The following is a 25,285-nucleotide window of genomic DNA, read 5'->3' as shown; positions in this document are numbered from 1 at the left end:
GGTGGTAGGTGAGGACCAGGGGAACTCTATTCCTAGTGGGGTGGCGAGAGGATGGAGTGAGAGCAGATGTACGTGAAATGGGGGAGATGCGTTTAAGAGCAGAGTTGATAGTGGAGGAAGGGAAGCCCCTTTCTTTAAAAAAGGAAGACATCTCCCTCGTCCTAGAATGAAAAGCCTCATCCTGAGAGCAGATGCGGCGGAGACGGAGGAATTGAGAGAAGGGGATGGCGTTTTTGCAAGAGACAGGGTGAGAAGAGGAATAGTCCAGATAGCTGTGAGAGACAGTAGGCTTATAGTAGACATCAGTGGATAAGCTGTCTCCAGAGACAGAGACAGAAAGATCCAGAAAGGGGAGGGAGGTGTCAGAAATGGACCAGGTAAACTTGAGGGCAGGGTGAAAGTTGGAGACAAAGTTAATAAAGTCAACGAGTTCTGCATGCGTGCAGGAAGCAGCGCCAATGCAGTCATCGATGTAGCGAAGGAAAAGTGGGGGACACATACCAGAATAGGCACGGAACATAGATTGTTCCACAAACCCAACAAAAAGGCAGGCATAGCTAGGACCCATACAGGTGCCCATAGCCACACCTTTAGTTTGGAGGAAGTGGGAGGAGCCAAAGGAGAAATTATTAAGAGTAAGGACTAATTCCGCTAGACGGAGCAGAGTGGTGGTAGAGGGGAACTGATTAGGTCTGGAATCCAAAAAGAAGCGTAGAGCTTTAAGACCTTCCTGATGGGGGATGGAAGTATATAAGGACTGGACATCCATGGTGAAAGTAAAGCGGTGGGGGCCAGGGAACTTAAAATCATCGAAAAGTTTAAGAGCGTGAGAAGTGTCACGAACATAGGTCAGAAGGGATTGAACAAGGGGTGATAAAACCGTGTCGAGGTATGCAGAAATGAGTTCGGTGGGGCAGGAGCAAGCTGAGACAATAGGTCGGCCAGGACAGGCAGGTTTGTGGATCTTGGGTAGGAGGTAGAAACGGGAAGTGCGGGGTGTGGGAACTATAAGGTTGGTAGCAGTGGATGGGAGATCCCCTGAGCGGATAAAGTCAGTGATGGTGTGGGAGACAATGGCCTGGTGCTCCTTAGTGGGGTCACGATCGAGGGGTAAATAAGAGGAGGTATCCGCGAGTTGTCGCTGTGCCTCGGCAAGGTAGAGGTCAGTACGCCAGACTACAACAGCACCCCCCTTATCGGCGGGTTTAATAATAAGGTTAGGATTAGTGCGGAGGGAGTGGAGAGCAGAGCGTTCGGAAGGAGTGAGGTTGGAATGGGGACAAGGTGCGGTGAAGTCGAGACGGTTGATGTCCCGTCGGCAATTAGCGATAAAGAGATCCTTTGAGTGAAGAGGTTTCTTTCCATATCTTTACCCCTTATTTTGAGACTGTGATGCCCACACCAACTCACTCCTGTCAGAGGACATGTCACCTCCACTTTACCCTTCAATAAGACCATGTCAATAGGACTCTTTAGGTTGTTATAAGGTTGTTATAGCCAAGTGTGGTAGTGGGCATAAGCTCCCACCAACTCTTAAAATGCTCCCAATGGCATACATGTCAAATAGCCTCTGACAACTGAGTCCAGCTCCTGGCCTTCATGTGTGGCTTAGCTACTAGGCTCAGTGGAACCATTACCCACTCATGAGGAAGGCCTATGGAAAAAGTCAAAACTGGAGTCCCTAAGGCAATCCTACATTGAGTTCAACATTGACTCGCAATTCCTGCATTGCCCCTGGTGCCAAATTGTATTGGATTCATCAGCTGCATGGAGAGGGGAAGCCTGTTGCATGGGCAACAGCTTGCTCTGCATACCATAATGCCCTGACTGGCATATCACTTAGGCAGATATATGCTCTTGGTTCTAGAGAATACAAAGTCGATCTCTGTTTCTCCGTCTTATTAGACAATTCCCAATTCCCAGGCAAATCTACACTATATTTCTGTTATCCTAACTACATCCAGAGATTAGTTCAAGTTCTTTTTCAAAGCCATCACTGGTGTATTTGCTTCCATTACCTTTACAGGCATTAATTCATAACATATTTTGTTTTCTTTGTATTGATCTTGTCTCAACAACCACTGATTTGTGTCTCTGAATATCAGCTTTTTTGAAAACAGATTCTCCTTCCTTATCCAATCAATGATCCTTGTAACCTCTGCCTGGAGAAGAGCCTTGGATTTGGAATCTGTGTGTAGGGGGATATCTGGTGGAACAATGAAAAGATTTGTACTGAAAGGGGGATACACTAAAAGTGGACATTCTTCTGAAGGCATTTTAAGCAGAGAGACCAATATATGCAATGAAGAAATGGGACGGGGGGGGGGCGGGGAAGCCAGAAGGATTGACTCCAGGAGGAAGGAAGGGTAAGAAGATTTTGGAGAATGGTCAGGATTGTCCAGAGACTGGTGCAGCAAGAAAAATTCTGAGGACTTTGGGAATAATTTTATTTTTTCTTCTTCCTTTACATGTCCAGAGAAAGCAATGGCAGAGAGGATGTGTTTTGGTTCCACAGCACTGTTGACAGCATTTGTGCCCATGGAATAGATGTCTTCAAGCCATCCTTTATAACCAGGTCCAGGGCAGGACTTTAGACTGTGCTTTAGTGACTGTGCCTTGATATATTGTTTGGTCAGTAGGTAATGCTACATCTCATCAATAAATTGACCCTCTTCCATTCCTTTTACAACTGCAGCTTGATGATGCCCAAATATTGAAATTATATGAAGTATTTAGGCAGGCAGAATCAGAATTAGGTTTATTGTAATTGTCTTACAAGAAAGTAGTTGTGATAGAGGGATCTAGCCCATGTGTAGGCAATGGGATTAGTCTAAAACGACATCTTAGACAGTGCAGGTTTTGTGAGCTGAAGTGCCTGTTCCTGTGTTGCACTACACTGCTCTATCTTCTATGCACTGCTTTGGGAGCAGAACAGGACTCCATATGGTCACACAGTAGATACAGTTATTTCCAAATACAGCAACAACCCCTGGCTGAGTTGACTGCCCTCAGCTCAGCACATCACAGGAACCAACCTCACCTCTGTGGACTCTTTCCACACTTCTCACTGCCTCAGTAAGGCAGCCAGCATAATCCAAGACCCCACAAACCCCAGACATTCTTCCTTCTCCCCTTTCCTATTGGGCCAAATATGCAAAAGCCTGAAAGCACATTTCACCAGGTTCAAGGAGAGCTTCTATCCCACTGTTACCAACCTCTTACATGATAAGATAGTTTCATGGCCTTGCAATTTACCTCATTATGATCTAGTACTTAATTGTTTGTCTGGACTGCACAATGCACTGTGTAATGATCTGATCTATATAAACAGTTTGCAAGACAAGCTTTTCGCTGCATCTTGGTACATATGACAATAATAAACCAATACCAACACCCTACTCCAACAGCTTCCGATGTCTGGCCCAAAGCAAATGTAATGGACAGCAGCTCATCTTCTGTCTGGGCACACTGTAGCTTTCTGATCTCCATAATGACTTCAAGAACTCTGTCTGTTTAAGCCATCCACCTTCGATATTAGCTTTCCTTTGTTTTCTTTTTTTTTCTTATTTTGTTCTGGCAGTAGAGAACATGACAACTCTGATCAGTTGGGTAAGGCCTCGTGTTTAGCATTTCACATTCCTGCATTCATCTATCAATGTTCTGTTAACTCTCTGTAACTGCTCCATTCACTCAATGACCAGATAACGTTGCTCCTTGATAATCCCAATGGTTACCTCATGTTTACCCATCACACAGAAACCAGACTCCCTTTCATGGATTCTGTTACACTGTTTGCTGCCTCGGTAAAGCAGCCAGCAAGATGCCTCCTACCCTGTACCCTTTTCCCCTCTGTCATTGCACAAAAAATACAAAATCCTGAAATAGTATACCTCCAGACTCAAAGACAGCTTCTATCCTGCTACTATAAGACCACTGAAGAGTTCCCTAGCCTGATAAGATGGAATCTTGATCTCACACTCTACCTCATTATGATATCTACCCTGTACTGTACTTGCTCTGTTACTGTACACTTTATTCTGCATTGTTATTGTTTTGCCTTGTAATATCAATGTAATGTTGTAACAAACGGAACTGCATGTGTCATATGCAAAAGAAGTTTTTCACTGTAGCTTGGTACATGTGACAATAATAAAGGAGTGTATAAATTTACAACCCTCCTGCAACTGAGAAAGCTTCTTTTGCCTCCTGTCTATCTCTGACAAAAAGTGTTTGACCTGAAACATTGTCTGCTTTTCGACCTCCACCTGTCTGGACTGGGGTAGGAGGAAGAAAATTTAACTGAGGTTGGGTTGAATCTGAAGATGGCTCACAAAGATTAGTGGAGCTGGAGCATGTGGGCAGGGTTCGAACTGCTGTCAGACTGCATGCTAGATGCTAGTAGCTTATTTGGTCACTGTAAGTTGTAGGTGAAGAGTAGAAGCTGGGACAGAGTTAATGGGAATGCATAGAGAATAAGGTGGTATCAGTACACAAGTGGTATTATTTCCAATAATATGGTTACTCATAGAGCGAATGCTTTGTAAGAAGACTTCCTTACCAGCTCTCCTTAATAGCCCCACTGCAGTTAATAAGTCACATTTTAGTAACAGCTTCGTGGTTGGCAGCACTATAAGAATTTGGAAGCAGATTCAACTACACATTAAGGCCCCAAAAACTTATATTGACACTCCGATTTGTGACAGTCATTCCTTTTTGCCTGGCCTGAATGATACTATTTTTTCTACCTGGAAACAGAGAGGCATCTGCAGTGCAGGTGACCTATATATTAATGGAAACTCTGCCTCATCTGCGCAGTTACAAGCAGTTTACAATATCCCTGCATCTAGTTTTTTTAGATATTTACAAATTTGAGATTATGTTAGGAAATATATACCTAACTTCGAAGTTTTAGACAAACATGAGTCCCTGGAAGCAATAAATAAATTTGATCCTGTTACTCATAGTCTGGTATCCTATTTTTATCAGATCCTACATAATGGAGCTCGGGTGAATACTGCAGGTTTTAAACAGGCGTGGGTGGACGAATTGGGTCTAGAACTGACAGAGGAGGTCTGGGATGAGTGTTTAAAGAATATACATGATTGTTTGGTCAATGTCAGACACCGACTTATACAGTTTAAAACAATACATAGACTCCATTTTTCCAAAGAAAAGTTGCACAGTTTCTACCCTGATGTCTCACCAGTTTGTAATAGATGTAAATCTGTGAACAGTAATTTGTCACGTTCATTCTGGTCATGTTGTAAGCTTTATGCATACTGGAAAAGTATTTTTCACTGTTTCTCTGAGGCTTTTGGGAAGCGCTGGGAACCAGACCCGCTCATAGCCATCCTTGGAGTAACAAGCTCCCTATCTTCAGTCAATATGTATGAAAAAATGGCTGTATTATTTGGAATGGTGATTGCTAAGAAGTTAATCCTGCAAATGTGGAAAATGGACTCTGCCTACATACGATCTGTGGCTGAGAGAACTGGCAAATACTTTACATTCGGAGAGACTGAGACTATATAATGAGGACAGAGGAGACATCTTTGAAAGGATATGGGACCCTGTAATGGACTTTCTCACGGGGTGAGGACTGAGGTTTTTTGGTGCGGTGAACCTCTGCTGTGTATGTTTACTTTTGCCTTTATATTTTTCTCCCTTTGCTGCTCAATATTTAATTAGATTATGTTATGGTTGTGGTTTTTGTGGATGTGCTGTATTTTTTGTGTTATTTTTGTTTGTTTGTAATAAATAAAAATAAAAATATATAATTTAAATTTGGTATTACTACAACAATGGTACTAGTTCCAAGTAAGTGGCATTAGTACATTTATGCAAGGAGGGAGCAATTTGAAAAGAACAAGACTCATCGGAAGTGAGTCATAATTTGAAGCAATAAGTGAGTGAGAGTGAAACATCAATGCAAGGCATGAGCCATTTGAAAGGAAGAAGCCTTGTCAGGAGTACGTTTTAATTGACCCAAGAAAAAGAAGGAAGGTTTAAGCGGAGTGGCTATTGCTGGAACAGGCCAGAGTAATAGTGGGAGCTTTTTGCTCAACAGGCTCAGCAAGAACTGACTTGGGAAAGCACAGGTAGAGGTTCTAAGCAAGTCTCTAGTAAATTTTTCCTCTTTCCTTGTCTATCAGTACATAGCTAGTGCAATGAGGGGTCCAGAGTTAGTGGTATGTTGTCTGTGTGAGATGTGGGAACTTTGAAAGACCTTAAGTCTCCCTGATAACTACATCTGCAGAAAGTACACCGAGCTGCAACTTCTTAGAAACTATGTTAATGAACTGGAGCTACAGCTTGATGACCATTGGCTCACACAGGAGAATGAGGAGGTGATAGCTAGGAGCCACAGAAAGGTAGGCACCCCGAAGTCACAGAAGGCAGGTACCCTGGGTGACTGTCAGGAGAAGACAAGGAATACACAGCCAGTTCAGAGTATCCATGTGGCCGCTCCCCTGAATAATAAATATAAAGCCACGGATACTGTTGGGGGGTCGTTGGGGATGACCTACCAGGGAGAAGCTGCAGGTCTCTGGCACTGGCACTGAGTCTAGCTCTGTGGCTCAGAAGGGAAAGAGGGAGAAGAGAAGTACATTAGTGATAGGGTATTCCATAGGTTAGAGGAACAGACAGGAGAAAAAGAAACCCAAATGATATTTTGCCTCCCGGGTGCCAGGATCAGAGTTGTTTCATACTGGGTTCACAGCATTCTAAATGGCGGGGGGGGTGGGGGGGGTGAGCAGCCAGAAACACGGTACATATTGGTACCAACAACATATGGAGAAAGAAGAGTGAAGGTCCTGAAGAAACAATATGGAGAGTTGGATAGAAAGCTGAAAAGCAGGATCTCCAGGGTAGTAATCTCTGGAATGCTGTCTGGAACATATGCCAGTGAGGGTAAGAACAGGATAATTTGGCAGATGAATGCGTGGCTGAGCTGTTGGTGCAGGGGACAGCGTTTCAGATTTCTAGATCATTGGGATCTCTTTTGAGGGAAGTATAACCTGTACAAAGTAGACATGTGCCGGTCATGCATGCAGCCTGGTACAGCCGTTCTGATCTATTCTTACTTTCTTCTTCTTACTTTTTAATTTACGTTATTTTTTGTATTTTTTTCTCTTGCGATAACACGTCGAAGCTGCACCCTCTCTAACATGCTGGTAGAGAGTGTTTTATTTGGGTTTTCTTTAGCGCTGGAAATGGTTACATCCCGACACGTGGGACAGAAGCAAGGTTTCATTGTGTATTCCACGGACCAGCAAATACTGGCCGGTTTAGCAAGCGGAGTGGCGGACACCCCTGTTGAAATCCGGAGGAAAACACACAGAGGATGCAGAGGGGGATCACAAAGTTGAGGAAAGAGGACTGGGTCGAGACAACAGAGACTTTTGGAGAAGAGGAGTTCAGTGGGTAATACCATTCTGGCTGACCGGAAGTGCACTGAGAGCGGTCAGCGTAAAGGAGTTGGGTGCTTACTGATCTAGTTAACAACAGATAGTGCAATCTGGGGCATATTACGATCAAGGAACGTGTTTGCAGACTGGATATTGAACTTTTTACTGTTGGACTTCGGCCACATTCCACCGTGATACAACACTTAGCGGCACGGGAGGTCGTTCCTGCCTGTGGCCATCGAACGTGCAGCTCCTCCCGTGGAGGGTCAGACACCCTGAGCCAATTGACTGGTCCTGGACTTATTTTCCATCTGGCATGGTTTGCATTTTGGTGTTTGATTGTTTGTGGTTTTTGTATTGCTATATTTACGCTGTATTCTTGGTTGGTGCGGCTGTAACGAAACCAAATTTCCCTCGGGATTAATAAAGTATATCTATCTACCTAAACCCAAGGGGGAGCAATATCCTTGCAGGCAGGTTAGCTAGAGTGGTTAGGGAAGGTTTAAACTATGATGTGGACATGACTGAGTCGTCGCTGAAAGAAGATCATAGTTGGGAACTTAACATCTAAGGATACTTTATTGTCGCCAAACAATTAATACAACGTACAATCATCACAGCGATATTTGATTCTGTGCTTCCTGCTCCCCGGAATACAAACCGACAGTAAATATTAAAAATTTAAATTATAAATCATAAATAGAAAATAGAAAATGGAAAGTAAGGTAGTGCTAAAAAAAACCGAGAGGCAGGTCCGGATATTTGGAGGTTATGGCCCAGATCCGGGTCCGGGTCCGTTCAGCAGTCTTATCACGGTTGGAAAGAACCTGTTCCCAAATCTGGCCATATGACTCTTCAAGCTCCTGAGCCTTCTCCCGGAGAGAAGAGGAACAAAAAGTGTGTTGGCTGGGTGGGTCGTGTCCTTGATTATCCTGACAGCACTGCTTCGACAGCGTGCAGTGTAAGGTGAGTCCAAGGACGGAAGATTGGTTTGTGCGATGTGCTGCGCTGGGTTCACGATCTTCTGCAGCTTCTTCTGGTCTTGGACAGGACAACTTCCATACCGGGTTGTGATGCACCCTACGGTGCATCTATAAAAATTAGTGAGGGTTTTAGGGGACAGGCCAAACTTCTTTACCTTTCTCAGGAAGTAAAGGCGCTGGTGGGCCTTCTTGGCAGTGGACTCTGCTTGGTTGGACCAAGTCAGATCATTTGTGATACTGACCCCAAGGAACTTAAAGCTTTTGACCCATTCCACTTGCGCACCACTGATACACTTTGTATCGAAAGGTAGGCAGAGGATGTAGGGTGGCTCGGTTGGTAAAAAATGAAATCAAATTCTTAGAAAAAGGTGATATAGGATTAGTTGATGTAAATCCTTGTAAATAGAGTTAAGAAATTGCAATGGTAAAAAAACCCTGAAGGGACTTATATACAGGCTCGTATGGGGGTTACAAATTACAACAGGAGATAGAAAATGCTTGTCAAAAGGACAATGTTATGATAGCAATGGGGAATTTCAATATGTAGGTAGATTGGGAAAACTAGGTTGGTGTTGCATCCCAAGAGAGGCCATTTGTAGTATGCTTATGAGATGTCTTTTTAGAGCAACTTGTGGTTGAGCCCACTTAAGGGAAAGATAATTCTAGATTGGGTGTTGGTAATGAACCTAATTTGAATAGGGTGCTTAAGGTAAAGAAACATTTAGTGCTCATTTCACCTTTTAAATTGCTGAATTATCTCTGATGAAAATATTAGAACAGTTTCTCCAATTCTCCTGTTTCAGGTAGCCTACTCCCCTACTCTTTTCTCTCTCCTCCTGATCTACACAGATCCTCCTACACTTAGCCCCTTATCATCCAGCCCCAAGTTTCTTTCTCATCTCCACCCATTCCACCTGCCCATCATCCACACATTTCTCGTTGTCTCGTTTACAATTCCCTCCGCATATCCCACCTCCTTTATTTGTTTCGCTGCTTCACCTTGCAGTCCTTTCAGATTCCATCATCTTCACCCCTTTACTGCCTCCACCTTTCTCCTCTTAGCCTACTTTGCTACTTCCATCCTTCCCTCCTTCATCTGCCTTTCATTCTTTCTCACCTAGATCCACCTATCGCTTGCCGGCTGTTGCCACACCCCTCCTGCTCACCCTTTTATACTGCCCACCTCCCCTCTATCTTTCAGACTCTCGTCCCAAAATTTCAACTGTCCATTTTCCTCTGCCGATGCTGCCCGACCTCCTGATTTCATCCAGCATCATTTCTTTTTGCTATTGATCTGGATTTTTTTTTTGTGTGGAAAATAATATTAAACAATAATGAGAAATAATGCTGAGGAACAGCATCCAACAGAGTGTTACAGTTACAGGGGATGCGCAGTGCAGGCTGAAAATAGGGCAATATCATAATGAGGTACGTTGTAAGGAAGATTGTGAGAACTGAAATTAAAAAGACTTTGTGGGGAAGGTCCATAATGCTACGAGGTTCCTCCAACATATTACATTCCTACAGTGATGTTGGGAAAGGTGTTCCACTATTTAGACTCTGCAGCAACAAAGGATTGGGAATGTGGGTTTAAATTAGAATCGTATGCAACTTGCAGGCGGTGGGATTTCTATGTTCCCAGTAGTCTTGTCCTTGGTTGCCAAGATGCAGAGTCATTGTCAGAGTAACTTCAGTGTATTTTGTAGATGATACACACTGCACTCGCTGTGCATTGATGGGAGAGGGAGTGAATGCTGAAATTGATGATAGGGTTGCCAATCAAAATGGCTTCTTTGACCTGGAATCTGTCAAAGTCTCAAGCTTTGCTGGAACAATCCTCTTCCAGGCAAAATGGAATAAAAATTACAGTGAAGGTTTTGAATTTTGATGATTTTCGTTCTGTAGCTCAGTGCCAAGATTTTAAAGGTTTCATAAAGACCCTTTCATAAAAAAATCACACATATCCTTCAGCCTTTAATATAGAAGTGAATCATATACAACTCAGATTAAATGCAATACTTCAATGTACTATAACATACTGACAAGATGTTTCCTTTACAAAATGTCAGCTGTGGCTCAGTAAGTACAACTCTCAGCTCTGAGTGAATATGTTACCCACTCAAGGTCAATTCCTGAGACCTGACTGTGACCATGTGGGCTTACATTGCAGAACTGAAGGAAGCTGCACTCTGTAGCCTGCATCTCAAGTGCTAACTCGTGCCTGCCTTCTCCATCAAAATATGGAGAGCACAGGACACAATCTTGAAGAACAGCAGGGTAGTTTCTCCTTGTGTCACATCCTGTATTTATCCTTCAATCAGCATCAGATTCTGATCATTCTCATGTGACAGGTTGTGGGAGCTTACTGCGAGCATATTGGCTGTCATGTTTCCCGTTGTAGAACAGTGACAACACTTCAAAAGGGACTTCAGTTTCTACAGAGCATTTGAGGCACTTGAGGTTTGTGAAGTGCTGCAGAAATGCAGTCTTTCTTTGAAAGAATCTTACAGAATAGAAATAATATCCTCAGAGTACCGAGTTCACACTGACAAACAAGAATCCATTTACACATAACCTATAAAAAAACATTTTCATTCTCTCCACTGCCCCTAGATTCTACTACTCACCTACACAGAAAAGTCAAGTTAGTCATCAATTAACCCAGCAGTGTGTAAGATTTAATTACATCCTCTGGGCTGGTCATCACTGAGAGAAGCTGGCCCCAGTGCCTATCAGATGCATCCACCTCTACCACAAATCTTCCAGAGGGGCTTGAATGGCAGCGAACAGGAGTGGTGGTGAAATGTCTCTTGACTCCTCAAAAGCATGGTCTGCGCCAACAGACCTGATTACCTGTGAGGGAGGTGAGAGCCACAGTAATTTGGCTGAGGAAACAACTGTAGAAGTTGGAGAAGCCCGAGAAGTGATGTAGCTGATTGAGGGAACAGTATGGGGGGGCCATTCAATGATAACAGACAACCTCTCTGGGTCCGTGGTTATGCTTTGGGGTGAAAGGATGTAACACAGGAAGGAAATGACTGGGATGCAGAACTGGCACTTCTCTAACTTACAGTAGAGTTGGCTTTTGAGGAGACATTGAAGGACTGTGCAGATGTGACAGATATGGTCTTGGCGTTCCTTGGAGAAGATGAGGGTGTCGTTGAGGTAGACAAGCACATAGCTGTGTAGCACGTCTCAGAAAATCTCTTGAATGATGGCTTGGGGAATGACTGAAGTGTTGGATATTCTGAAAGGCAGTACTCATGGTGGCCAGTGGGTGTTATAAATGCCATCTTCCACTCATCCCCCTGGTGATTGCAGATTAGGTTGTACGTACTCCAGTCTGGTAAAGATCTGGACCCCATGGCGTGTTTTAAATGTGCTATCAATCAAAGGGTGAGCGTAGCAGTACTTAATGGTGATTTTGTTGAGTTTATGATAATCAATGCAGGGACAGAGACCCACAACTTTCTTTTAGACAAAGAATAATCCTGCACTGGTTGAATGAAGCCATGCTGTAGTGCTTCAGCAATATAGTCATTAATGGCTTGGGCCTCAAGAGGGGAGAGGGAGAACAGACGACCTCGGGGGGAGTGATTGCACAGCCGTGTGGTCTGTGAGGCAGCAGGTTCTCACTTTCCTTTTACTGAGGTTGATGGCTAAGTCGTAGTGTTCCTGCTGGAGTTTGGTGAAGTTGAGGGTTTACTCCATCTTCAGATGTACAGCATGAACATCTTGTAGGTTTTTGCAAGTGAATTGATGTGAGGCATTTAAAGTTTACAAAAAAGAAAGAGAACAACATATTTATTGAACATCAAAACCTGAACGCAAATTGTGCTGAAGTCCTTTACATTACCATATCATCACGTCAGACCAGCCTCTTAAAGTGAACCCCAACTCATCGTTAGTGGTTGTGAATTATGTACGTTTCCACCAACTACATTACCCTACAAACTGAGTTTGCAGGCAGGTGGGTCCCCACCTCAGCAGCGAACCAGATGATGAAGCGAAGTGAGGGTTGTGAGTAGAGACCAGGGGCTACTCAAGATGAGAGGAGTGTTGTGTGAGTCAATAAGGAGGAACTGGGTGGATTCACAGTACTCCCTGATACTCAAATGCCCAGCCTGTGAGCACACTCTGACTATCCCAGACACCAAAGGACATTTGTCAATGGCCGTACTGCAGAAGGGGTGAGAGATAGGCTCGGTGGGGAGTCCACAGTGCACACATAGAGTCCTGTCTCGAAAGTTGTCTGATGCGCTGGAATCCACCAGAGTCTCCTGTGTGCATAGAGCTGTTGGGGTGTGGAGGAGGACGGAGGGGGTGAGCCAGGCATTGGTGCTGGAATGAGAGACTGGAGAGTGCTTTCCAGATAAAAGCCCCCTCATCTCTACCCGGTGGAGTTGTTTTCACAGACAGAGTGGCTCTGCGGTGAGTGCGCAAGTTGTTTCTCCACTGATGTTCATGCTTTTCTGGGGGTTAAGAGAGTTCTCTCTGACTGCATGGTTTCTGGATGCATTGATAATGAGGATTCTGCAGCCTGAAATTGTTCTGGGAATGGAACTGGGGTTCTGGCTGATGATGTAGAGGGTTGTTCCATAAGACCCTTGTCAACATGGAGAGCCAGAGCGATAAGGCTTTGAAGGTTGTTCGGTATTTCCCAGGTAGACAGTTCATCTTTCAAGTGGTCTGAGAGTCTGTGACAGTAATGGGCCAGCAGCACTTTTCCATCCCAGTTACACTCCACTGCGAGGGTTGTGAATTCCTCCGTGTAATCCAGCACGAAGCGTTAAGTGTTGGGACTGGCCAAGTATCCAATCTGCCTTCTCCTTTCTACTTCTTGAATGGATGAAAATTCAGTGCATCTCAGCAGTGAAATCCTCATACTTCTTGCAGATGGTGGTTTTATTGACCCATTTAGCGGTAGGCCAGATCCGAGCATACTCAGTCTAGAGAGATGACAAAGGCAGTCTGGCTCGGTCCATGGAATACAGAGCTGGCTACAACTCGAAGTGAAAGGTGCACTGGGACAGGAAGTGAGGCATCAGGATGGGGATCTGTCAATGTGTTTGGGCACCAGGATCCATGGCTCTGAGGGAGGTTGACTGGCATGGCGTTGCTGTAATAAGACGGAAAGTTGGTTGGGAGTGACGAGCAGATGGTCAGTGGTTTTCTGCTGCTCCTGCATCATGTGCTCATGTCAGCTGATGACTTCCTTGAGGCGAGCATATTCTGCTAAGTAAATCACCAGTTCACCCACCCTGTCGGGAAATGTAGAGGAGACGACCCAAATGCAGAGCAGCAGAGATGATTTAGCAGTGAGAAATAACTTTACTGATAAACTGCATAATAACAAGCCACAAGGGGCCCTGAAACAAGAGATAATGGATAGTTAACATGACAAAGCAACTGAAGACTAGGAGCATGGTTGGTTTGAATGAGTGAACAAGGATTGTGGGCTTAAGTGGGCTGCAGGGGATGAGTTAGAAACGTGGCAGATGATTCGTGTTAGCCGGGTGGAGATTGAGATGTGTCTGCCAGTATAGATGCATTTGGGGCATTTAAGAGTCTCTTAGATAGGAACAGAGATGAAAGAAAAATGGAAAGTTATGCGCTGTGTAGGAGGGAAGGGTTCAGTTGATAATGGAGTAGGTTAAAATGTCAGCACTAGATCGTTGGCTAAAGGGCTCATACTGTAAAATTAAAGTACCCAGTGGAAACCCATATAGTCGGAGGGAAAATGTGTAAACCCCACGCAGAGAACATTGGAGGTCACGATTAAACCCAGGTCATAGAAACTGTGAGGTGTCAGTGCTACTGTGCTGCCTGTTTCTTTGTGTCACCAATACCAGCATTCAGAAAAAGAAGCTTCCAGTAAAATTAAGCATAAATGTATAGAGACAAGAGCTCAGAAGTATTCAGACCATAGGACAAAGAACAGCACAGCACGGTAACAAGACCTTCAGCCTACAGTATTTGCACCAATAATGCTACCATTTTAAACTAATTCTAACTGCCTGCATATATTCAGGTTCCTCCGCTCCCTACCTGTTCACGTGCCCATCTAAATATCTTTCAAATATTCTATCATATCTGCATCCACCACTACCCCTGGCAGAGCAATCCAGGCACCTCCTATTCTCTGTGTTAGATAAAACTTGTATCATAAATCTCTTTTACAGTCACCTCTCTTACCTTAAAAGATATTTTCACTCCGGGTAAGAGAAGCTGCCCTTTCTATGCCTTTCATAATTTTGTAAACTTCTATCAGGTCACCCCTCAGCCTTCAATGTTTTTGAGAAAATAATCCTAGTTTGTTCAGACTCACATTCAGGCAATATCCTGAAGAACATCTTCAGCACCCCTGCAAGCCTTGCCATACGTTCTGTGATGGGGAGACAGAACTGCACACATTGACTTTGTGTGATCATGTGACCAGCAGATTCACACAGAACTGCACACACTGACTTTGTGTGATCATGTGACCAGCAGATTCACACAGAACTGCACACACTGACTTTGTGTGATCATGTGACCAGCAGATTCACACAGAACTGCACACACTGACTTTGTGTGATCATGTAACCAGCAGATTCACTTGATGAGCTCGCTGGCATTGATTTCCACCGTATTCTGTCTATCATATTGCGGTGTATTGATGTTGTACAATATTTAAATATGCTCGGAGCTGTAAGGGTCTGCAGATGCTGGAACCTGGAGCATCAAACAATATGCTGCAATAACTCAATGGATCAAGCATCATCTCTGCAAGTAAAAGAAATGTCCATATTTTGAGTCATGGCTTGAGCAAGGTTTTGACCCAAAGCACTAACATTTCCTTTCTCCCCACAGATTCAACTTGACCTGCTGATTTACTCCAACAGATTGCTTGTTATTGTGATGAATTCATCCTGTCAGTAAACAGCATAAGTACTTCATGCTCTATAGTTGCTGTTCATAACAAATTACGGACACTTGTTCACGGTTTCTGGTGTCTTCATGTTATTGTTATTTGCGCTCATGCAAACTAACTGTCCTAAACTTGTTGCAGTTCACCTCCAGGTAGGAGAGAGATGAATTAAAGAGCTGGGAAGTTGATTGGGAAAGAGATACAGGGCTGGAGAAGGGGGAATCTAACAGGAGAGGACAAAAGGCCATGGAAGAAAGAAAAGGGGGAGGAGCACCAGAGGGAGGTGATGGGCAGCCAAAGAGATAAGGTGAGAGAGGGAAAAGGGGATGGGGAATGGCAAAGGGGGGGATGCATTTCCGAAAGTTTGAGAAATCGATGTTAATGTCATCAGGTTGGAAGCTACCCAGACCGGATCATACTGGAATGGGAAAGAGAAGTGGGAATAAGATGGGAGATCCTACTTTATCTGGTGGACACACCATAGGTGCTCAGCGATATACAGGAGGCCACACTGGGAGCACTGGATACAGTAGATGAGCCAACAGACTCACAAGTGAAGTGTTGCCTCACCTGGAAGAACTGTTGTGGCCCTGAATGGTAGTGAAGGAACAGGTGTAGTTCAACAACAATTTCATCCCCACTGTCATCAGGTTCTTGAATCAACCTGTAAAACCCTCCTTTTACCTTGGTCTATTTTCCCTCAACTTACACTGATATTGTTATGTTCATATTTGTTTATTGTGACTGTAAGTTAACTAATTTATGTTAATATAAGTTGAAGTTAATTTAGGGCTGTCAAGTTTGTAATGTACTGTGCTGCTGCAAAAAAAACCTAAAAAAAAACCTAAACTTCATGGCATATGCCAGCTTCACTGCCGCTGCTACTGTGTGGTAACCGGAATCTCCGGAGCGGAAGGCCCCAAAATCCTCGGCTTTGCGTGTTTCAGCGGTCAGGGCGAGGTCGAAGGCGTTCGGCAGAAGATGGCGCTCGGGAGGCTGTATCAGAGAGGCTGGTTGGAAGCTCGAAGTTTTCGGATGGATGGACTCAGTGTCGGCTGTGGTCGGCTGCTTCCAAGGCATCGGCAAGTTGACGGTACCTGGAGGTTTGTGACAGGGAGTTTCTCCCTTTTGCAGCCTGCTATCGGGGACTTGGAAGTCGATCGACTCGGGGACTTTTGAGACTTTATTTACTGTGCCCATGGTTTGTTCTTCATCAAGTTATGATATTGCTTTGCACTGTTGTAACTATATGCCATAATTACGTGGTTCTGTCAGTATTAGTCTTTGGTCTGTCCTGTTTTCTGTGATATCACTCCGGAGAAACATTGTATCATTTCTTAATACATGTATGCATTTCTAAATGGCAATAAAAGAGGACTGAGTGTTCTCATAATCTAGTCTAATATGTACCCAGGGTAAGCATGCCCGTGACAATAAACTTGAACTTGAAATACAGTTTAAGGGTGATCAGAATTTCTGCCTCTCTCACTTCTTCAGGCAATGAGATCCCCATCACCAGCACCTGTGGGGTGAAAATATTTTTAAACTCATCTTCCCTCTAATCTTCTACAGGATCATTTTAAATCTCTACCCTGGCTTTTGACTCCGCTGCTAAGTGAAATTTTTCTCTCCTGTTCACTCGATGTGGCCTCTTGTAATTTTATACATCTCAATTAAGTCTCACTCATTCTCTTCTCTCCCAAAGGAACAACCACATCTATCATAAGAGCTACAAATGTTTCTGTCTTGGTAACCTCTTCATAAATCTTCAATGAAATCATCTTGTTTCAGTAACGTGGTGATCCAAGCTTCATACTCATAGAATCGTAAAGACATACAGCACAGGAAGAGGTTGTCTTCCCAGCTCGGGGATATGCAACAGCCAAAAAAACACTAGTGCGGTCATAGGAAGAGTGTGCGAGCTCCACACAGGCAATACTGGATCTCAGGATTGAACCTGGGTCACTGGAGCTGCAGGATGGTAGCCGTACACGCTAGCTGTGTCACTATGCTCTGGTCTAACTAATGTTGAATACATTTCTTGCATGACTTTACATTCTGCAGTAAAGGAAATCATTAAAAAACTAACTGCAGGCATTGGAAATCTTAAACCAGGGAGGCACTCAGCAGATCAGACAGCATCCATGGGTAGAGAAACAGAGTCAATGTTTTGGGTTTATACTTTATACTTTACACTTTATTGTCGCCAAACAATTGGTACCAGAACGTACAATCATCACGGTGATATTTGATTCTGCACTTCACACTCTCTGGATTACAGATATTAAATTTTAAAAATATTAAAAATAGTTAAAATTAGTAAATATTAAAAATTTAAATTATAAATCATAAATAGAAAATAGAAAAATGGGAAGTAAGTTAGTGCAAAAAAACCGAGAGGCAGGTCCGGATATTTGGAGGGTACGGCCCAGATCCGGGTCAGGATCCATTCAGCAGTCTTATCACAATTGGAAAGAAGCTGTTCCCAAATCGGGCCGTACGAGTCTTCAAGCTCCTGAACCTTCTCCCGGCAGGAAGAGGGACGAAAAATCTGTTGGCTGGGTGGGTTGCGTCCTTGATTATCCTGGCAGCACTGCTTTGACAGAGTGGGGTGTAAAGTGAGTCTACGGACGGGAGATTGGTTTGTTTGATGTGCTGCGCCATGTTCACGATCTTCTGCAGCTTCTTTCGGTCTTGGACAGGACAACGTTCATACCAGGTTGTGATGCACCCTAGAAGAATGCTTTCTACAGTGCATCTATAAAAATTAGGGAGGGTTTTAGGGGATAGGCCAAATTTTTTTAGTTTTCTCAAGAAGTAAAGGCGCTGGTGAGCCTTCTTGGCAGTGAACTCTGCTTGATTGGACCAAGTCAGGTCATTTGTGATATTGACCCCGAGGAACTTAATGCTTTTGACCTGTTCCACTTGCACACCACCGATGTAAATGGGGTTGTGCAGTCCGCTACTCCTTCTGAAGTCAACAACCAATTCCTTTGTCATTCTGATTTCATTCCTCTTTATGCTTTGTGCCTTGCACCATGGTTAATAAAGAAAGATCCCATACGTCATCTTAACTATGTTCCAACCTATTGAACAGCAGTTATGGACCCGTACACATCAAGTTCAAGGACATGCTCAGGTTTATTGTCATTCAACTGTACACGGGTATGAGACTAAATGAAACAATGTTCCTCTAGGACCAAGGTGCAAAACATAGTATATATATCACATACAAAACACACAATTATACCAATACAAGTAACAGATAATGCAAAAATATTCTGTCGATGTACAAGTTGACAAAAAGTACACATACAACCTAGAGGTAAATATGCCACATTATTAATATTACTAGCATTGTCATAAGTAATATGTACTGAGTGGTAGCAGGGTGTTGAGAAGTCTCACAGCCTGGGGAAGAAGCTGCTACCCAGCCTAACAGTCCTTGTTCTTATTTCTGTAGTACTGTACCTTCTGTTTGATAGTAAGAAGTTAAAGAGATTGTGGGACTTTCTATAATCTACTTCTTTCATCCTTTGTTAATCTCACTAACAATTTTGATTCAGCTGGGAAAATAACTGCTGTGCTAAATTAATTCTAGATCAGTATGAGTGGGACTGGAATATTAGCTCCAAGGAATCTCACAGATAGCAATCTTCCAGTCATGAAAGTATCTATCAATTATCTTCTCTATTTCCTGCCTTTAAGCCAACTGTAGATGTAGCTTGGGGCAAAAAATAAATTGTAGGAAGAACTCAGCAGGTCAAGATGCAAAGAGATGATCAACATTTCAAGTCGTAGACCTTACATCAGGACAGCACAAGGCTCCCCACCATTGAGGACATCTTCAAGATGCCTCAAGAAGGCAACATCCATCATTAAGGATACCCACTACCCTGGACATACCTGAAGTACCAATGCCTTAAGATGCACACTCAATGTTTTAGGAACGGCTTCTTCCCTTCTGACTTCCAGTTTCTGAATGTTTCATGAACACTAGCTCACTGTTCCTCTTTTGCACTAGTTATTTATTAATCTGTTTGTTTGTTTATTTATTTATTATTGTAACATAATAAATGTTTATACCTTGCACTGTACTGCTGCCAGAGAACAGCAAATTTCATGGTATATGTCAGTGATAATAAACCTGATTCTGCAGATGTTGGAATCTAGTGCAAAAATTCAAACTGCTGGAAGAACTCAGTGGGTCAATCAGCAACTGTGGAGGCAAAAGAATGGTAGATATTTTGGATTTAGATCCAATTCTCCCCACTCGCCTTTAAATCTGCAATGGTTTGTATTTGTTTCACCAGCTTGCCATGTAGGACTTCAGTAAACCTTTGCTGAACTTCATGAAGATCACATTAAAATGACTGCCGTCACTAACACACCTTGTTATCTCCTCAGGAAATCCAATCATGACGCACATTCATGCTAACTTCCCCTGACTAGTCTGGGCCTTTCCAAATGTACCTTATAATGGACTCCAATACATAAAAGCAGTCAAACCACCTGGTCACAATTACATGGTTTAACCCTTCACCCCCCTTTAAATCAAGGTACAACACAAACTTTTGAAGTATTTGAAATTTTGAGTGCCTTTTTTGCCTTCTTTTACACTAGTCTTTTATACTTGTTCAAGATGCCCACCCACTGATTGCAGTGGTTGACTACAGTCTCTTCTTACTGTCTTCATTTTCACAGGTGCTCCCGTGATGTTGACTGCGTCTTATGTCCTACCCATAAATGAGTATGTTAGAGAACCTACAGAGTTACAGTACAAAAATGGAAAGATTAAATGATTCAATTCAGTACTTTACAATTGTGTATAGGCAGGTAGATGACTGGATATGTTCATTGACAATGTTTTTTTATGATAAATACACTTTCAAGTAGATTAATGCTGTACTAACTCCCTGTTCTTAAAAAATATTCAGACTTTTAACTTAATAGGCTTATTGTATTCCACTGCCAGATTTCATCAATGATCTCATATTGAGTATTATACGCAAACTTGAAAAGTGATCTAATCAACTCAACTTCAAGAAGAATTTGGACATTATTTCCTTATTATATTCAAATATTGTCTCATTTTTGCACATTAGTTAAAAATATATCAGGTCTACATTTTATACATTGTCAAATGTAAAACATTTTGTGGAAAAGCTCAGATTTCAGTATGAAGATTCTGATCAAATTCAAAAAAAATTCCACGTTATCTCCACCAAGTATTACCTATAGTTCTGTCCAAATTACATTGAATTAACTGGTTGCGTTTCATGCATAAACACTTAAAAGCTCTCAAGTATTTTCACTTACATCATGAATTGCTAATGTATTTGGAAAATTAAATAGTATCACTTTGAATTTTACTCTCTGATCAAACAATGCGGAATATATTATTCAACTTACAATGATCCCACAGTATAAATACTGTAAGTAAAAATGCAGCATGCTCAAAAATACTCAAGGACAGTTTACCTTGGATAGAATGTGCAGCAATTTGTTCCAGTCCACACATAAAGCTCATACAGGAGTACAACCACAGGCAGAATCGGCTTGAACTTGTCCTGTTCTGTGTATGTTTCTGTGGAGAACTATCCACTCTTGAAAGTTACCCAGCTGAAGAGTCCAGTTCTCCCAAAAAGCATCTGGACAGTACACCTATCTAAGCATTCTTCTTGATGGTTTTGCTGGCTGTCAGCTCTTGTGTCCCGTGAGAAGTACTTGGCAGTCAGAAAAAGAAACTTCTGTCATGCATGAGTCAGCCACTGCTGATTGTGATGCAGATAGCCCAAGCCAAGTGCAGTACAAATGGAATTTCTCCGAGAAAAATCAAGAGCTCATTGGGGAAAAAAATGAGCTAGTCTTGCAAAGAGGCAATTCATCCTGTGCTGAAGTACTTGCAAGTGCAAGGAATGTGTCTTTCATTCGGCGATTAGTCAGACAGAAAGCGATCGGTTTAGGAACTGGGAGGAGGGCCTTCCAAGAAAACAGCAGCAAACTTTGCCTTTCCTCCTCCAACACTCTGACCATTATTCCTTTTGGAAACATAACCATCTATTACTCTGCATAGCCCTAGGAATTCCTGGCCACAAGCTGCTCTGCTTTCATCCAATTCCTATTTACACACGTCTTTTAGAGCCAGCACACTAGTGTCTGTATTTAAGTTCATGGACACCCTTGGAATGTAAATGCACGTGGTTAGAAGGTATGTCTCTTCGGTTAAGCACAGCACCAGCTCTGAATTCTATGATTAAGTGGAATCAAAGAAATGTTTGTATTCCTTCTTGGGTTATTTTTAAAGGCAGGATTTGCTGATCTGGTGGTTTTTGCTCTCAGAGAAATATAGAAGCACAGAGCATGTATGGAAACCACTTGGTTTACCAGGTCTGCAATAATTCTTTGTGAGAGCAAGCTGATTAATAAAAACAGAAGATGCTGGAAGCATTCAGTGAGTCAGGCAATATCTGCAGAGGGAAACAGAATTAACAATTGAAGGATATATGTTGAATAACTTTATTTTGGATTTCCAACATCTGCAATTTTTAACAATTTCCAGTCATTTTCCTGACTTTTTCCCTATTCACAGTAAACCTTCCAAATACATTTCCACACTATTTTTGAAAGATGTTATTGAACGTGCTTCCTTTAGTGTTGACCAGTATGGTCCAGACACCAGCAGCTCACTGCTTTAGACAAAAAAAAAGTAGTCTCTCCTTATCTACTTTGGGTACTTGAGCAAATTATTGCAATCAGGGTCCTTTAACACTGACCTTTCTGTCACTCAAAATTGTTTTTCCTGACACAGACACAATAGGCTGAAAGGCGTCCCTGTATACAGTAACTATTCTATGAGATTGGTGTCGTCAAGCATTTTGGTCAGCACTGATGAGAATCGGAATCAGTTTTACTATGGCGTGAAATTTGGTGTTTTGCGACTTAACTACAGCACATGGCCTGAGTCTGTCAGTGCTGGTAGAAGTATATGACATAAGCTATTTTGAACAGTTTATTGAACACCTCTCTATTCCAAAAGATTTAAGAAAGTTTGTATGCACTTATAGCATAAACTGAGAAAAATCTTTAGCTGTTGCACTTCATTCTGTATTCTGTTATTGTTTTACCTTGTACTATCTCAGTCCACTGTTTTACTGGTGCATGAATGGTAATGCAAGACAAGCTATTCTCTGCACCTGAGTACATGTAACAATAGTAAACCAATTGATCAAGCTACCAGGTTTACTCCCGTTTTTCCAGCCTTGGGGAATCAAGAACAAGAGTGCACAGGTTTAAGATGAGAGGGAAGAATTTGAAGGGCAGAAATTTTACACAGAGGATGGTACATTTATGGAATGAACTGCCACAGGAAGCTGTTGATGCAATCAGAAGGAAAGTCTGCCAGAGTCTTCATTTTCTTCAGAGGTTGAGGGGGTACAGTTTCTCACGGAGCAGTAACAAACTTTTACAGATAAAATGGTGGAAGAACTCCTGAATTTTGTGTGTGTTGCTTGGATTTCCAGCGTCTGCAGATTTTCTCTTGTTTGTGATTGGGCAATTTCTACAGATGTACGGCTGAACGTATCTTGACTGGTTGACCAGTTGTATCATGGTCTGGTACAGCAATTCAGATGTGCAGGAACATAGAAGCTGCAGAGATTTGTGAACTCAGTCCAGAATATCACATCCCTCCCCTCCAACAGTCATATCTACATTGCGTACTGCCTCAACAAGAGAACGTCTATCATCAAAGATCTGCACCGTCTTCTTCCAGCTAACGTTGGGGCAGGTAGTACAGAAACCTGAAGTCCCACACCACCAAATTCAAGGACAGCTCCTTCCCTTCAACTAGCAAATCCCTAATCACTGCAGTTTAGAAATACTACGACCACTTCAACTACTTTGCACTGAAATGGATTTTGTTTTGTTTTTATAGTAATTGTGTATTCTTGTAAAAACATGCAATAGTGATGTTTAATTTTTGTTTTCTTCTGATGCTACGTGATGCTGTTGAAAGTAAGCTTCTCATTGCACCTCTACATAAATGTACTTGTGTAAATGACAATAGACTTGACTCTGACATTGATTCTGTCCCGGGGTTTAAATGGGAGAAAGGAAATATGATAAAATACTGTGGAAAATATTATATTTTTTATTCCTTGGAGTCTATATATGCTTCCTGATTTGAAAACAAGCTTTTTTAAATTACTTAAACAGCAGCTTTTAAATGTCTTTGAATATCAGAAATATTTAAAAACCTTGTCAGCATTTCAATCAATTAATCAAAGTACATTTATTATCAAAGAACATATAAATTATACATCTTGAGATGTATACAGGCAGCCACAAAACAAGAAACCAGAAGAACCCAATTTAAAAAAAAGAAAGACCATAGCTTCTGTGCAGAGAAAGAGGAATAAAACACATACATCATGCAAATGTCAGCATTCTGAACCAAATGGAATTCTTAGATCACTCCCTGGAGCAGCCCAAGTAGTAGGCCCAAGCCTCGATCTCAAGTTCATCATAAACACTGCGAAAACACTGCGAAATTCACAGAGACGATAGCCACTGGAGAGAGGAAAGAATATTGCGGGAGAGCAATCGTAATCAGCCCAGCCCTTGCCTCCAAACTTGGGCTTTCCAGTGTATCTAGATGGCTTTTAAATTGTCCAAGCACCGAGTAGTGCCTCGCTCTAGGACCCGGGCCCCAGCATAGCAACACATCCAGGCCACACAGCTCAAAGCTGTTCTCGATCTCACCGAATTGGTTCAGAGCTTGGAATGATTCAACCTTGCACTTGGGTTAGGTGGACAGGCATTTAAACTCTTTCACATTGACTCCTCTCCAAATCATTCACTCCAACTCCGACAGTGATACCAACTCTGCCTGTGACCACGTCTTGAACACGTTGCACTCCAGCTTTACACTGCTCCTGAATTGCCCATCCCATGAATTAGCTTCACCTCTGCTTGCTTTTTCACTGTTTGCTATGATAGGTGACCCCAATTTACTTCAGAAAAAGTTTTATTAGTAATGGATTTAGTCGTATATCTTGCCTTCTGATCTACGAGTAAGCTGTCGCACAGCTTCAGTAGTGCCATCTTAAACTGAAGATCTTAAATCAGAAGAGGTTTACCAAGATGCTGCCTGTGTTAGAGTGTATGAACAATAGGGAAATATTGGACAAAGCTGGGTTGGTCTCCCTATGGCATTGGAAGCTGAGGAGAGACCTGATAGTGTTTTTTTTAATTATGAGAGGCATAGATAAGTAGGCAGTTAGAATAATTTCCCCAGGGAAGAAATGTCATATACTAGAGGCCATAGCTTATAAGATTAGAGGGGTGTCATTTAAAGGCAACGTGAATAATATGTTTTTTACAGAGAGCAGTAGGTGTCTAGGATAGACTACCAGGGGTAGTAGTGGGAGCAAGCAGCATGGTGAAATTTAAGAAGCCTTTACACAGTCACATGATTATGAAGTAACTGGGAGGATACCGATGATATATTGGAAGAGAACGTATATTATAAGTTGGCATCAAGACCGATGCAACACCATGTGGTGAATGGCTATCCAGTGTTGTACTGTTCTACGTTTATTGACAGTAGGTGAGGTTCTGCCCCTAGCCCACCTATCTATCATAGGTCTTTAGGGAGCAGGCATCAGGAAGATAGCTTCACTTGTTGAAGCCCCATTTAGGCACGGAAAGTGAGCTCATTTGGCTCTTTTTCACGAAGCAGCTTCGGGGTGGAAGGAAATAATGGACATCAGTCGTGGATGGGCCAATTCTATCTTGGTTTTATAAAAAATCAAAACTACCTGCAGAACCCAGAAATCTGAAAGAAAAACATGAAGAAAGGCTCAGCAGGTCAAGCAGCATCTATGCAGAGAAGTAACTGATACTCTTTCCACAGAAGCAATGTGGCCTGATAGGTTTTGCAGCCATTTCAGTTTTGCTTCACCTTGAGTCAACATTTTGTT

The 25,285-nt window shown here is 42.6% G+C and overlaps 1 protein-coding gene across 2 annotated transcripts in view; it reads right to left on the bottom strand.

Moving 5' to 3' along the window:
- The window catches only part of LOC140197795 (cadherin-7-like), a 147,313-nt gene extending 125,634 nt beyond the window's left edge, over positions 1-21,679 (bottom strand). The window contains exon 1 of one of the 2 annotated variants that reach the window (XM_072258264.1): positions 20,784-21,679. The gene's annotated coding sequence lies outside the window, so the exon portion shown is untranslated. The remainder of the gene's footprint in view (positions 1-20,783) is intronic. The other variant, XM_072258248.1, reaches the window with a different exon arrangement.
- Between the last annotated feature and the right edge of the window lie 3,606 nt (positions 21,680-25,285).

The sequence above is a fragment of the Mobula birostris genome, chromosome 1 (assembly GCF_030028105.1).
Source record: "Mobula birostris isolate sMobBir1 chromosome 1, sMobBir1.hap1, whole genome shotgun sequence".
Lineage (NCBI taxonomy): Eukaryota > Metazoa > Chordata > Chondrichthyes > Myliobatiformes > Myliobatidae > Mobula > Mobula birostris.
Note: the sequence above shows the minus strand (reverse complement) of the source record. Positions and strands in the feature narration are given on the sequence as shown.